This window comes from Balaenoptera ricei, chromosome 8, assembly GCF_028023285.1.
Source record: "Balaenoptera ricei isolate mBalRic1 chromosome 8, mBalRic1.hap2, whole genome shotgun sequence".
NCBI classification, from domain to species: domain Eukaryota; kingdom Metazoa; phylum Chordata; class Mammalia; order Artiodactyla; family Balaenopteridae; genus Balaenoptera; species Balaenoptera ricei.
The window spans coordinates 45,906,798-45,921,319 of NC_082646.1; the positions used below are offsets into that span (position 1 = coordinate 45,906,798).

Sequence of the window (14,522 nt, forward strand, 5' to 3'; positions counted from 1 at the left end):
CTGGTTTGGTCTGCCGAAACAGCAGCTAAACTAATTCCAGTCAGCTAATGGCTCTTCCCCAGATCTTTGAAAGGCAATGACGTCACCACTGATTAGGCAATAAGTTTCCCTTAATAGTCTCCCCTTTCTTTACCCCGTCTCCTTCTCGCGGGAGTGTGCTGGGCAAGGCGGAGGGTTACCACTCCTTCAAGGGCGCAATATCCGCATTCTTTGCAATTCCTCTTTCCTCATCAAAATTTGCTCTCAGGGCAAGATCTATTACTAGTCATTTATGTACCTTAGCTCTTGGATGAGAATGCCTCGTCTCATGTGAAAGGAACTGAATGCAACAGAAAGTGATAGAGAAATTTCCTCAGGAAAAACGCTGTTCAAGCTCTTTTTGGTGCCCTTGTAATGCCTTATGGGCATAGGAACCTACTGGCCTGGATGAAGGCAGGCAGCAGTGCAGCAGGTATATCATAATATTTATAATAGTATCAATTAAGGATTAAAATAGTATGCATTCATGGTATACAAGGTAAGGGCCATCTTTAATCCTCACATTAATCCCCATTTATAGATGAGGAAATGTATAGTTGAAGTCTTAATCCATACATTTTATATCTAATATTTTGTCGTTTAAAAATGGAAACAGGATCCAAGAAACATCTAATCCAAATTGACACAGTTGTCTGACTGACACTCGAATATTGATCATATATCATTGTGCTGATGCCTTTGCTGTTATGAAATAGTTACATTTCCCTTGCAACTGATAGGAGCCATTTTGCCTCTGTGTGTATTGAACATATCAGAGTATTTCCTAGCTCTAAAACCTTTTCTTTTCCCCCATCAACCTGCATTAGCTTTCATGTTTGGATATGTAACCAGGGTGTCAAAGAATTTAAATTACTTGCCCAAAGTCGTACTGCTGGAAAATGTAGCAATAGGAGCTTGTCTGCCCAGCTCCGAAGTCTGTGCTGTAACCTTTACCACCGAGTAGCCTTGTAGCCCTTCAGGATAAACCATGAGCCATCCCATGTTGAAATATTAGAAACTGCCATACTCTATTGGCTTCTTAAGGCTTTGTTTTGGTTTTGGTTTGGTTTATTTTAGTTACTTGTTTTCTCCCTAATGAATTAATCTGTCTTTTTTTTTTTTTAATCTGGGTTGATGCTCAAGGAGCAAACCTAAACTCCAATGATAATTGTTCTTGCATCCATCTCTTGCCGTCTACCATGAGTATACTGCTCTATTTTTCCACAGCTTTTTAACAGTATTTGGTAATGATTTAACAACTATATCCTTGGCAAGAGATCCATCCAAAGTTTTATTAGAAAGAAAAATGAAAGTGGATGTTTGTTGACATCTGAAAGAAGGATGGGTGAAAAGAGAGCACGCCACTAGTTGTCACATGAAGTAAAATGAGATGTAATAAAAGTGCAGATTGGTAAAATCTGTCCCAGGAGGTAAGCCCTTCTATGAGTAAGATAAACATAATAACTGTAAAGAGCCTTGACACTAATGAATATCTATTTCCTCCTGGGATATTCCCGGTGAATCTACAGCCTGTTGCTCACAACAAATATTCCCACTCTGTTCAAGGTCCTCATTCTTTTCCCATGACTCACCCAACCTCCAGCCCATGTACAGACACTCACCATCTCCACACCATGCAGAAGAATGAGACACTCCTCACAACTGCCTCAAAAATATTCCCTAACTTTATATGTTTTTATATATTCATATATATTCATTCACTTTTTATATATTCATTCACGTTTTGTCTGTCTCAGAAAAAAGATTTCTCTCACATTTACCTAAATTTAATCTCTTTTCCTGTACCTTTTTTTATTTTTTGATGAATGTTTATTGAGTATCTTTTATGTTTGTCATACTAGGTCTCCAGCTATGCAGGTATCCTGTGCCTGGCAGAAAGTGATTAGGAAAGAAGCTGAGAGCCAGGTCACCTTTTTGTCTGGAATACTGAATGTGAAATTTTCTGTAACCTATAAAGTGCTATACTATTGTGGCATCAGCAGCAGTATTATTATCTTTTTTCCAAACTTTTCTCCTCTCTTCTCTTCCTGCATTTCTCCTTTTCTTTTCCTTTTTTTTTTAAGTTTTAAAGCAGAAAATTTTAAATATATACAACAGGAGATAAGATTATATAAAGGAACCCTTGCAACCATCATCACTCAACCTCAACACTATATGCTCATAGCCAATCTTATTTATTCTGTATCCTGGACCCATTTTCCCCATTTCCTGATTGTTTTGAAGCAAATCCAGAAAATCAATCATATAATTTTATTTGCGGGTAATCAAGTGTTTATCTATCTCCAAATAATAAAACTTAAAAAAAAATATGACATCATTATCACTTAAAAAAAAATAGCCATAATATCTTGTGGTCATCAAATTTCCCATTGTCTCTTAAACACTTTTTTTTTTTTTTAATAATTTGTATGTGTGAGTCAGGATTCAAATAAGGTTCACACACTGAAATTGGTTAATCCGTCCCTTATGTCTCTACGTCTCTTTTAATCTACAATTTTCCTTTTATCCTTTTTTTTCTTTCCCTACAATGTGCTTTTGAAGAACTGTAGAGTTTCCACAGTCTGGATTTTGCTTATTACGTCTGCAAGGTGTAGTTTAACATGTTTTTCTCTCCTCCATATTTCCCATAAATTGGGTATTTGCATATAAAGGCTTAATTTGAACTTAAGAATTAAGAACTTAATTAAGTTCTTTTTTTGTTTTTTGTAAGATGACTTCATAGAGGATGTGTATTCTTCTTTCAGGAAGTGATTATGTTTGGTGTATCTCTTTATGCGATGTTAGAAGCCACTGATGATTAGATCTGCTAACATTTGCAAAATGGTATTATTCTATCATTCTTTTTATATCCATTAACTGGAATAAATCTATGAAGAGAAACTTTCCTAGCAACAACTATTTTGTTTCCAAGTGATATGGTTCACCAGTTATCAAGATAACCAGCTATATCCCTGGATCCACCAATGGCAACCAAGTAGGTTTTCTTTTGGAGGAGAGGGAGTCAGATTTATTGAGATATACAGTAGAGTTCACCCTTTCAAACATACAGCTCTATGAGTTGTGGCCAATGCATACAATCAGCTAATCACCTCTACAATGAAAAAATAGAACATTTCCATCATCCCCCAAAATTCCCTTGTATCCCTTTATAGTCAACACTTTCCCACCCATAACCCCTGGCAACCACTGATTTGTTTTCTATGCACATATTTTTGCTAGAATGTCATATAAGTGGAGTCATATACTATGTGGTGTTATGAGTCAGGCTTCTTTCACATACCATAATTCGAGATTTATCTATGTTGTTGAGAATCAGTTTATTTTTATTGTATTTATTTATTTATTTATTTATTTATTTATTTATTTTGCTGAGTGATATTCCATTGTATGGATATGCCACTGTTTATCCATTCACCAGTGGAAGGAACTTGAGTTGTTTCCAATTTTTGATGGTTATGAATAAAACTGCCATAAACATTCATGTACAGGTTTTTGGATGATCATAACTTTTCATTTCTCTTGGTTAAATACTTAGGAATGGGATGGCTGGTATTTATGGTAAATATATGCTTAACTTTATACAAAACTGGCAAACCATTTTCTAAAGTGGCTGTGCAATTTTTTATTTACACCAACAGTATGTGGGATAAGAGTTCCACTTACTCTTCATCTTCACCAGCACTATGTATTGTCCGATATTTTTATTTTATTTTATCTAATTGGTATGTAGGGATATACAATTAGGCTTTTAATTTGCATTTCCCTAATGACTAATTGTGTTAAGAATTTTTTCATGTGCTTATTAACCATTTGTGTATTGTTTTGGTGAAATGTCTGTTCAAATCCTTTCCCATTTTCATTGTGGGTTTTTCTTTGTTCATTTTCTTATTATTGCTTCAGAGTTGTCTATATATTCTGTATAGAAGCCCCTTATCAGATTTAAGTTGTACAAATACTGTCTCCTAATCTGGGGCTTGTCTTTTTACTAACAGTATCTTTATGAGTAGATTTTTTACCTTTGATGAGGACTGATTTCTTTTTTTTTTTCTTTTATGTATCATACTTTTGGTATAGTATCTAATACATCTTTCCCTTAGTCAAATACACAAAGATTTTTCTCATATTTTTCTTCTATAATGTATATACTTTTAAAGTTTTACATCTAGGTCTATGGTACCTGGTATTTCATGGTAAATTTTAATGTGATATGTGGTATGAGTCAAGGTTCATTTTTTTCATATGGATGTCCAATTTTTCCAGCATCATTTGTTGAAAGCCTAACTGTACACTTTAATTTTATTCCATCTCCATTGTGATCTTATCCCATAAATTAGCTTAATTTTATATTTATTACCTTTTTTATGATTATTCAATAGCTTATGAATGTTACAACAAAATTCCTCAAAGATTTGTCTCTATTCCCTGTTTCCATTTCCTCCTTTGCTGTGCTGTTCTAAATGCACAACAATAATTAGCTACTATATGGTTATTGAAAATAGCTGTCTTTCTAATGGTCCCGAGTTCTTTAAAAGAACATCACGAATAGTGTGCATTCCATATATGTATGATGCCATACAATATTTTATACAAAATTTATAAAAATATTGGTGAATAAAGCATGGTAAAAAGATACATGAAAAACTGCAGCTTAATGTGGTTATTATCATGAAAATGTAATAAAATATATGTTGAGATTTTGGTCAATGGGGCTCAAAAGTTTGTGGGGTTATTTTTCACATTGTGAGATTCAAATTTCCTTTTTCTTTTTTTTTTTGACACATCAAAGAATGGTAGGATTTTTAATGTTTCAGATAGCCACCAGACTTATATCACTTCATGCAGATTTTTAACTTGATGAATTTACAAACATTTCATGTCCAAAGCACTGCAATATGAGTCTCGGTTTTTCCCATGTACCAAAAATACATTTGTCTTAGATTTCAATGACAAAGGCGTAATCAAAGAAGGTTAAACTTGCAAACAAATTTCCTTTTAAATCAGAACTTGACTGGGGAAAAATAACTTTATATGTGAGTATGCTCAAAGTAAAAATGTTATGAGCAATTATAAATAATGATCTGGTTAAGCACAGTATTTCACTTCTGTCATTAACAAGTTTACTGCTTGATAATAGATATTGTCATTTCTCAAAGGAAAGCTGTCAAAATATTTTCCTATAAATTTCTAAAAGGCATTTCTTGCCCAACTTTATTTCAGAACTAAGTTCCTACAATAAATTTTCTAGCCCAGCATGAACAACTCAATGACTAATCAATCTTGTTACTTTTCAGTTTAAATGTGAACATCTGAGAGCAATTGTTCTGAAAACCTACAAAGTAACAAGGTAAAATTGGAGATCTCACACTCAGTTTTACTCACTACAAATTTGTGTGTATATCAGTATCAATTTCAAATACTTCTTATTCTTGAATATAATCACTATCTACTGTCTGCCATGAAACTTAAAAACCTTTCTTCAGGATTTTGTGGTAAAACAGTGCAAGCACAGAAGGGATCATCATGGTATGATGATACCTTTTAAATAATGGTCTCTGGATATGACTAGATATGGTTTGTTACTTTACAGCAAGCACTATAAAATTCTCTGCCATTTGTTTACATTAAATAACTACGGCATTTCCCTACTTCAGATATCCAAGTCCACTTCATGTCATAAGACTATACATATATTTTTAATAGTTTTAAAGAAAGTACACAACTTAAATGTGACAAAGGCTATTTAATAGACCACATGAAATGAAACAAAAACAACAAAAAAAGCTTTATTCTAAGAAAGTATATTTTTTAGGGTTCTTAAATGATTTTCAAACAAATTGGAAGAGTACGGTCCAAAAGCGCCTTTCTACTATGGAAAGTTATTTCTAAAATACATCACCCTGCATATAATTTATTTCACAATGATACAAATATCATTTGTATCAATTAAATTCTCAACTGCACCACTTGACAACATTTAAACTAAGACCTTCATTATCATTGCTATTATTTCATTGTCATGAAACAAAATCAAAGCATCTTGTAGAGACCAACGTACCAGAAACAAAAATGACACTAGGGGAGCTTGCAATCTCATTAGGCTGAGAAAATAGACCTAAAACATAGAAAAACATAAAGGAAGAAAAGGCAGTAATGCATGTCAGACCTCAGGACAGCCATCATTTCTAAAGAGGAAACTTTAAGGGGATAATTCTCTAGTTAAGGGATATTTTCCATTTTTAAATTGAATTTCCATAAGTGCTGAATCCGTACTATAGAAATCACTGGAAACTTTAGTTGTATCTTAGCTACCCAGCCAAGGTCATTATTTGTCTATGGAGAATTCAGCTAGCCAGATGGGGGAAAAAGAACAAAAGAAAATTCAAAAGAAGCACTCTCACAGAGAATATTCTCTAGAGGCTGTAAATCCCTCAATAAATACATGACAAATAAATTTATTTGGAGTTACAAGACAGCTGCCAAATAAGACTTGTCCCTTGTGTAACTTATAATACCTAAACACTCCTACAATGGAAATAACAGAAATATATTTGTATATCATTGTACAGTTCACAGAATTTTTTCACTTTGCTTAATTTAATCTTCACATTGTCCTTGAAACATAGGTATTATTACTTGCATTCCTACTTTAGAGATGAGGAAAACAAATGAGAGGTTAGGTGTAAGGGGATGAGCTATAGTGAGAGAGAGAAGAAAGTAGACCCAGGTAAGATTAATTTAAAGCCATATTTTAGAAAGTGATAATGTGAAGAAAGTACCAAAGATTTTTTTTTCTATAGCTACATGATGATTCTATAGGCATATTCTTCCAAAAAATGGTAATATCCCTCATAGACACAGAGAAGATTGACAATATTCCAGAACGTAGAGGGTGGGATGAGTTTTAGGGGAGGCATATATTAGCATCTTATTTTTAGCCTGGAAGAGTCCCCAAACTTCTGAAACCAGAAACGTAATTTTTGCTAAAAGAAAATTTTCAGAAAGGAGAAGTAAAAACATTAACACGTGGTTCTCAGATAACAGGACATGTGTATCACTTGCTAATGTATATTCTAATTTTTATGAATCTCTCTTATTTCTTCTGCAAAACTGTAAGTTTGTGAGGAGAAGATATCTATTTCGATTCATTTCTTTATCCTCACAGAAGATACTGGAGTGCTCGCTCAGTGACTAGTTGCTGAATGGCAATAATTCAATCATCTATTTATTTCCTGCCCATTATGTAAACCCTGCCTTGCTCCTTGATCACAGTATGTTCAGGTCTGGAGGGGAGGGATAGTGCTTTGAATGGTTGTCAAGGTTACAGCTTGGTCCTCTTTGAAAATAAAGCTGATGCATTCCAAAAAAAAAAAAAAAAAGGTAATATCCCTTCAGTTAATAAATATAAATATAATAATACATATTAGCAGCAAAACTATATTCCTAATTCATTCAGTTTATTCTGTTCATTATACTATTCCTACTACCAATTCTATTTTAATTTTATGATCGGTAATATTCTTTCAAGTGGAGGTGAGGTTGATAGAAAAGAATAACAAGAACATTATAGTGATTTGACATCACAAAAAGTGTAAGCTTCTATATTAAAGGCCCTATGGTGGGGAAAATGATCTTCACTCAAGTCAAAAAAAATGATTTCATTATTTTTTTTATTTTTAGATTCTAGTAAATACATATAATTTCAGTGAAATGGAGACAGCTGTGTAGGTATGTTTAACAATTTACGATTTTGATAAGATTATGGGAAGAAACCAAAGAAAATAGTCACTGAAAGAAAAAAGGAACTTAGCAGAAGAAAATATGAAGAGGGGAGTGTTGAGATTTGGTATAGAGATTATGTAGGTTCTGGGTAGAAACTGTTTAAATTTATTCAGTAGACCATAATAGTCAAGAGGACAAATGGACCATAATAGACTATATAACCAGTCCTGTGGAAAGGCTTGGGAATAAGCCCACTGAGTGGGCTGCCATGTACGTAAATGACTGTAATACAACATGACATTCCATGAGTGAATAAACTAAGCTCGATTAAATAGTTTTTCCATGTTCAATACTGAAAAATAGGGGGTCAGGTTAAGTGTTATGATTGGTTTTCTTTCATCAAGTTAGCAAAGACATACTGGAAATTTATACATGTTCATGTCTCATTAATGTGCCCAGGCCAATCTCCTCACTTGAGGACCCTTCAAGAAAACATTACTTTGTACTGAGCTATTATTTTTTGGTCTCAAAACTATCACAGGCTATGGATAGAAATTTGGCAGATGAAATTTGAAAATGTATTTGGTTTGAATTAGGAATCAATACTCTGTTTTGAGTAGCTTTTTACTGCAATTTTTTAAAGGTCTAGTAGGTTACTCTTGCTTTTGCAGTTTAGTCTCTAAATAGTCAATCCTCTGGCTTCCTGGGCAACTCAGATCCCAAATGCCTGACTCATCTCAAAATGATTAGCTCTACAACCAACAGGGTGCAGAAGATGGAGGTTTTGATAACTGTTGAGACAGGACAGCCTCAGGCAACTGGACACTATTCAGTCAGTCAGTGCTTTGTAAGCTCTGAGACCAGATGACAGAAGTTGTAATCCTTCTTGAGGGCCAGTAAGACTTTGGAACAACTCTACCCACTCCTCTTTGACATTAATATACATCAAAACTTGCCTAGAATATAAGACATCTCAGCTCTTAATTCCCTTCTTTGGTTAGGTTCCTTCTCTTTCTCCTTTTCTGTCCCAAGAAGACTAAAAACATGTGTGCTTTGTCTCTACTGTGTGAATATGTGTCTCTGCATATGTGTCACTCATTTTTGTGGCAAAAAGTGTTAGAAACTTTACTTCCATGCTAGAAAATAAGTTTCTAACTAGGTTAACAGAACCTATCAGGAAACCAGGAATAAAAGATATTTGCAAGGGGACAAAAGTAATCAGGAAATTATTGCATGTTTATAAGTGGAGGGAGAGAGGGAATACTAATATGATAACTGGATTGTGCAGTTATTACTATATGGTAGTTGTGGCTGTGGCATTGTATTATATGGCAATCGTACTCATAGAAATTTAAGTATAAACTCTCTATGCTGTGAAAGAGAATAGGATCACTCCTGAATAGTGAGGTCATATTCTTTGCCAACATCCTGAAAGTGAGACAGTTCTCTCAAGCTGGAACCCAGAACTGAAAGGGAAGGCTCAAAGGAGTAACAGACAATAGCCTTTTTTTTTTTTCTCTTAACTTTGACCATGAAGTTGCCAAGATATTTTGAAAGTAGTTCCTGAGTGAGAGATATGATATTGTCCTTCAAAAATTGGAAGTAATAAGTCCAATCTTTTTTTTCAAAATGAAGTCCTCTAGGCATGACTAAAGAGACTATTTTCCTAGTAACAATATTCTTAGAGAAGCTACTGAGAGATTTAGTACAGCTGGCAGTGGTGAGAGAATTTGAGAGCACGGATGATGAAAAACTATAGGGAAAAGAAAGGGAAAAGACAAAACTAGTCGTTCTCCTCTCCCATGCTCCAAAGTGTCTGTAACCTATATAACGTGTCTCTTTTCCTCATCAGAACTTAAGCTTCTTGAGGGTAGATATGCAGTTTCCAGTACAGGGCCTGGCACTTGGAAGACTCAATAGCTGTTAATAAATGAATAAACAGTACCTGAAACTAAAATATCTTCCTTTTATTTTAAGAATGAAATCAAATCACATATTTGCAAACTAGTGGTTATTTGTATAATCGCCATTGTGTTAAGGTAGAAAATAAATGTTTTTGAAGTATAAGATTAATAATTGTATGGCAATCTGATACTATAAAGATAACCAACTTTTTTTCTATAAAGAAATCCCCTGTTTGCTGGAATTCCCTTTAGCTAGAAGAACTTGAATAATTTGATACTTCATTTAGACCTTAAAAATATTCCTTCAGATGCCACTATCTATCTTGCTTCTAACTGTTATGAACCCTTTTGGAATCATATGCACCCCTGGTCATCACTCTCCAAACACCAGTCTTCTTCAAAAACAAGATGCTGATCTCGTCAATAGAAAGGCTACACAGTCAGAAATGTTGGAATCTCCACTATTGTCATGTGGACGATTAATTATGCAGTATTACTGGCAGCAAGAGCTATTGAGAGGAGACTTGGAATGTTGTTAAATTTTAGACCTCTTAAATCTTTGGGAAAATGTTTCTCTAAGTTGCACTTTGAATAAGGGAAGAAAGGACCATAAGTTAGCAGAGAGCTCCCCATCACGTTCTTAAATAAGGCTAAGAAGGGAAGGTGAAAGAGTGTCTGCTGTAAGGCAAGAATTATGTTCGGCATTTCCAATCTAGTAGAAATGAATAGATACCTTATGTCTAAATAACACTTTGCAATTTACAAAGTTTTATCACACTTGACCTCATGTATAGTCAGAAAAGGCCATATATATATATAGTATTATATATGTACATATATATAAAACTAAATTTTAAATGAGAAAAGAGAGATTTAAAGAAGCTAAATGAAGTAAAGTGACTTGCCCAAGTGGCAGAACTGGGACCAGAATCCAGCTTTTCTGATTTTAAAGTCTATGCATATATTTTTAAAAAACATGTTTTATCTTTCATGAAAAAATTTTGTTGACTAATGAGGCTCTCCAGAGTTCTGTGTTAAGAAGGATCTGAAGCCATGCCCTGACTCAGTGGAAAAGATTGCTGTGATTGATTATTAATGTCTGCCCTGGACAAAAAATGAAGAGTGGTAAAATGTCAGTTATTCCCGCACTATTTTCCTATGTTGAGTTCTCTAGATATGCATGTCCACCCCAATAGTATCACTGATTATAAGGTCACTAATCAATGGAAGGTAAGAATTGCTTCCAGCTACAGGGAATTAGAGGCAATTATTGAAGGTGCCCTTCCTATACCAATAGACCGATAAGGCTTTATTGACTGGATTGCCCTCAAAGGCATATTCAGAGATAACAAGAGAAAGAGTAGGAAAAGAAGTTATTCCCAGGAAGTGAATTATGTCCTGGAAGACTGTGCCTCTTTATTAGACAAAGCGTGATATCCATATCTAACTGAAATGAAAATAAATCTTTGGTCCAATTTACACAGTTTAAAATATTTGCATAATTCCAGTGGTTTTAAGAATAGTGATGTTTAAAGAGTATTATTGCCTTTCATACCCATCATTTACTCCTAAATAATGTATCTTTATTTTTGTCCTTCATAATAATGAAAATATTTGCCATTTGAATGATAGCGGTTTTTCCCAAACATAAGATAAGTAATTATCTCCAGGTAAATAAGATATTTGCCTCTTTTAGGAGGCCAATTAAATGGGCCTGATAACTATAGTAGAAAGACTGTAATTTCTATACTACTATAAACACAATGCTTACTGACATATTCTCCAAGGGAAGAAATATAAAGGCATAGTAGCAATGTAATAAGGTTACTGTTAACTAAATATGTAGGAAAAAATCTGTGCTTTAAAATGTTACATCAGCTATTAGCAATCTTTTGGCTTCTTGTTTCATATTAGACTCTTTTCCATGTGCTTCTGTCTCTTTTTCTTTGAACCGTCTTGCTACCCATTACCTTTCTTCTGGCTGAAAAGGTAGAGCCACAAAGAGCATTCAATGCCCAGTGCATTTCAAATCTATCCTCATTTTCAAAGCCTAATTCTATGTGGAAAAGTGTAATTTAAATTCAATTTTAGGGTAATTTTAATAGAACATTTGCATAATACAATTCTTGCTTCTTGTAATTCAAATCTGCTTACTCCAAATAGCCTTCTCCATGGACACACATCCACCATGCATCAAATGATAATAAACCTGCTTTACCTGGGATGAGAGTATAGAAGCAAAAAGGAGTAAAAGCTATGGGAAGAAGGCTGAGGTGGGATTTCATGAAGCAGTTAGTTAATAATACTAGAGGACCTTGAATTTTCACAGAATTACACATTGTTAAAACAAGCACACCTTTTATCTAATTTTTCCATTCTACTCTCCACTGGGCAACCTCGGGCTCAAACAAGCTCCCTCAGGCAATATAACCACTTTTGAATGGAGTGAGGTCATTGTAAATTTCATCTTGAAGTGTGGTAAACAGTAAACTGAAGTTAAGAGGACCTTCTCCCAATCCCCATCAGACATGCCTACAAGTACTGCTACCTTCTTTTAAGTCTCCTTATTTTCCTCATTTCTGATGGTTGGGTGGTGGGATTTTTAATTATTTATTTTGACTATTTTTTTTATGTGTATCCTCTTCCATAAGCCCTTTATGTAAATTAGTCTAAGAAGTAAAGTAGAAGAAAGCCTAGCTTCCACAAAAATATTTACTTCCCATTCACTGCAGAAAAAAATTGTTTAAGAAATATAATCACATACAGTGGCTACTACCCCATCAAGAAACATAACTCCTAGAAACAAATGACAATGAAAACACGATGAGCCAATACCTATGGGATGCAGCAAAAGTAGTTCTAAGAGGGAAGTTTATAGCAATACAATCCTACCTTAAGAAACAAGAAACATCTCAAATAAATAACCTAACCTTACACCTAAAGCAATTAGAGAAAGAAAAACAAAAAACCCCCAAAGTTAGCAGAAGGAAAGAAATCAAAGATCAGATCAGAAAAAAATGAAAAAGAAATGAAGGAAACAATAGCAAAGATCAAAAAGACTAAAAGCTGGTTCTTTGAGAAGATAAACAAAATTGATAAACCATTAGCCAGACTCATCAAGAAAAAAACGGAGAAGACTCAAATCAATAGAATTAGAAATGAAAAAGGAGAAGTAACAACTGACACTGCAGAAAAACAAACAATCATGAGAGATTACTACAAGCAACTCTATGCCAACAAAATGGACAACCTGGAGGAAATGGACAAAGTCTTAGAAATGCACAACCTTCCGAGACTGAACCAGGAAGAAATAGAAAATATGAACAGACCAATCACAAGCATTGAACTTGAAACTGTGACTAAAAATCTTCCAACAAACAAAAGCCCAGGACCAGATGGCTTCACAGGTGAATTCTACCAAACATTTAGAGAAGAGCTAACACCTATCCTTCTCAAACTCTTCCAAAATATTGCAGAGGGAAGAACACTCCCAAACTCATTCTACGAGGCCACCATCACCCTGATACCAAAACCAGACAAAGATGTCACAAAGAAAGAAAACTACAGGCCAATATCACTGATGAACATAGATGCAAAAATCCTCAACAAAATACTAGTAAACAGAATCCAACAGCACATTAAAAGGATCATACACCATGATCAAGTGGGGTTTATCCCACGAATACAAGGATTCTTCAATACACACAAATCAATCAATGTGATACACCATATTAACAAACTGAAGGAGAAAAACCATATGATCATCTCAATCGATGCAGAGAAAGCTTTTGACAAAATTCAACACCCATTTATGTTAAAAACCCTCCAGAAAGTAAGCATAGAGGGAACTTACCTCAACATAATAAAGGCCATATATGACAAACCCACAGCCAACATTGTCCTCAATGGTGAAAAACTGAAATCATTTCCACTAAGATCAGGAACAGGACAAGGTTGCCCACTCTCACCACTATTATTCAACTTACTTTTGGAAGTTTTAGCCACAGCAATCAGAGAAGAAAAAGAAATAAAAGGAATCCAAATCAGAAAAGAAGAAGTAAAGCTGTCACTGATTGCTGATGACATGATACTATACACAGAGAATCCTAAAGATGCTACCAGAGAACTAATCAATGAATTTGGTAAAGTAGCAGGATACAAAATTACTGCACAGAAATCTCTTGCATTTCTATACACTAATAATGAAAAATCTGAAAGAGAAATTAAGAAAACACTCCCATTTACCACTGCAACAAAAAGAATAAAATACCTAGGAATAAACCTACCTGAGGAGACAAAAACCTGTATGCAGAAAATTATAAGACACTGATGAAAGAAATTAAAGATGATACAAACAGATGGAGAGATATACCATGTTCTTGGACTGGAAGAATCAACATTGTGAAAATGACTATACTACCCAAAGCAATCTACAGATTCAATGCAATCCCTATCAAACAACCACTGGCATTTTTCACAGAAATAGAACAAAAAATTTCACAATTTGTATGGAAACACAAAAGACCCCAAATAGCCAAAGCAATCTTGAGAAAGAAAAACGGAGCTGGAGGAATCAGGATCCATGACTTCAGACTATACTACAAAGCTACAGTAATCAAGACAGTATGGTACTGGCACAAAAAAAGATATATAGATCAATGGAACAGGATAGAAAGCCCAGAGATAAACCCACGCACATATGGTCACATTATCTTTGATAAAGGAGGCAAGAATATACAGTAGAGAAAAGACAACCTCTTCAACAAGTGGTGTTGGGAAAACTGGACAGCTACATGTAAAAGAATGAAATTAGAACACTCCCTAACACCATACACAAAAATAAACTCAAAATGGATTAAA

The 14,522-nt window shown here is 34.3% G+C and overlaps 1 long non-coding RNA gene across 2 annotated transcripts in view; it reads right to left on the reverse strand.

The window, feature by feature from the left end:
• LOC132370498 (uncharacterized) overlaps positions 1-14,522 on the reverse strand; it is a 132,431-nt gene that overhangs the window by 83,578 nt on the left and 34,331 nt on the right. The window lies entirely within an intron of this gene.